Source organism: Peromyscus leucopus, chromosome 9, assembly GCF_004664715.2.
Source record: "Peromyscus leucopus breed LL Stock chromosome 9, UCI_PerLeu_2.1, whole genome shotgun sequence".
NCBI lineage: Eukaryota > Metazoa > Chordata > Mammalia > Rodentia > Cricetidae > Peromyscus > Peromyscus leucopus.
Genome location: NC_051070.1, coordinates 17,015,103 through 17,017,049, shown reverse-complemented (window position 1 = coordinate 17,017,049; position 1,947 = coordinate 17,015,103). Strand labels below are relative to the sequence as shown.

The 1,947-nt window shown below is 39.3% G+C and overlaps 1 non-coding gene across 1 annotated transcript; it reads left to right on the top strand.

Moving 5' to 3' along the window:
• The first annotated feature begins 728 nt into the window (after window positions 1–728).
• Trnaa-agc lies at window positions 729–803 on the top strand. Its single transcript has one exon. It is a non-coding gene; the product is annotated as a tRNA-Ala (tRNA).
• The last annotated feature ends 1,144 nt before the right edge of the window (window positions 804–1,947 follow it).

The following is a 1,947-nucleotide window of genomic DNA, read 5'->3' as shown; positions in this document are numbered from 1 at the left end:
TATAAGTCTCTGTGTTTACTTGGTTGGGTCTGAGTGGCTATGGGACTGGTGGTTGAGAGAGATTTGTCCTTACTGTGGGCAAAGCAGGAAAACTCTAGCAACATTAATGAATGGCTAAGATGGAGGAAGTTGAAAGCTTAAAACCTATGGGTACAAAATCCAGGCCCATTTGACCACTCTGAGGACAGAAGCATCAGGATATTTATTTATTATAGATAATAATCTGGGGTGCAATAAGTCACTAGAGGATACAGCTGAGAACATTTGGTCAGGCCATGTCATCCACAACTTCTGTCACTGAGTTTCTATCCAATAAGTTCAAGAGAACCCCATTTGAAAAACAAAAAAAAAAAAAAAAAAAAAAAAAAAAAAAAAACAAAAAAAAAGAAGAAAGAAAACTGGCAGTGATATACATTTACTCTCCTTTGGAAGAAGTCTGTAATTTGCTGTGGGATGGTCTTTCTGTATGCTATGAATATGTGTTGCTACTATTGGTTAATAAAGAAGCTGCAATGGCCTATGACAAGGCAGAATAGAGCCCGGCAAGGAATCCAAGCAAAAATACAGGCAAGAGAAGGAAGGCAGGGACAGAGAAGATACCAGCCTGCTACCCAAGGAGCAACATGGCAACAGTCTGGTAATACCATGGCTATGTAGCAAAACATAGATTAATAGAAATGTGTTGAATTAAGTTATAAGAGGTTGTTAATAATTAGCCTGAGCCAGGGGTTGGGGATTTAGCTCAGTGGTAGAGTGTTTGCCTAGCAAGCACAAGGCCCTGGGTTCAGTCCTCAGCTCCGACAAAAAAAAAAATTAGCCTGAGCCATGGGCCATAAATTTGTAATTAATATGAGCCTCTGTGTGTTTACTTGTGACTTAGCGGCTGTAGGAGCTGGTGGGACAGAGGAAGACTTCCAGCTATAGTAATTACATGTTTTATTGTACTTAAATAACCTAGCAATCCATGTGAATGCAACACAATCAATAAGTTAATATTGTGATGGGTGATGGTGCTTTGCATACTGTGAATGTGTGTTGCTCCCATTGGTTGATAAATAAAATGCTGATTGTCCAGTAGCCAGGCAGGAAGTATAGGCGGGATAAATAGACAAGGAGAATTCTGGGAACAGGAAGGCTGAGTCACGAATCTCCAAGCAGACACAGAGGGAACAAAATGACAAGGCACCAAGCCATGTGGCTAAACATAAATAAGAATTATGGGTTAATTTAAGTGTAAGAGCTAGTCAATAATAAGCCTGAGCTAATGGCTGAGCAGTTATAATTAATATAAACTTCTGAGTGATTATTTTACACATGGCTGTGGAGTCTGTGGGGCTGGGTAGGACCAGAGAAAACTTCAGCTACACTATTGTGATTAACCTGCTGTAAGCTAATTTCTTGATTGTCTATCTCCTTCAATTGGAAGTACTTTATTTAAGTAAGAAAACATCATACTTGCCTAAAATATTATTTGTTTAGCATTTTTCAAACAAAAATTGTTGCTGTCATTTTTCTTCCCTACCCCCTTGCATTTCTTGTGCCTTCTCATCCCCTGAGGTATCCTTCCAGTTTCTGGTCACATGTACACTTTGCCTCTCCCCTTCTCAGGCTTCTCAACAACTTTTAGTCCCTCGGTCAGTTTCACGGTGTATTCCCACTCTCACAGCCCTCTGATTTTCATATACACAAACAATAGAAGTTAGGGTTCACATTTGAAAGAGAACATGTATTTATTTATCTTCTGAGATGTGGGTCATGCCATTAATGCTTCATTATTTAAAAGATGCATTTATTGATTGTTGTCAATGTGTGTGTGTTCCTACCTGAATTCAAGTGTAAGTTGTATATGCAGGTGCCTATAGAGGTCAAAGAAGAGATGAGGTACCCTGCAATTGGAGTTTAGGACATTGTAAGCCACCACATATGCATGCTGAAGATCAAATCTTG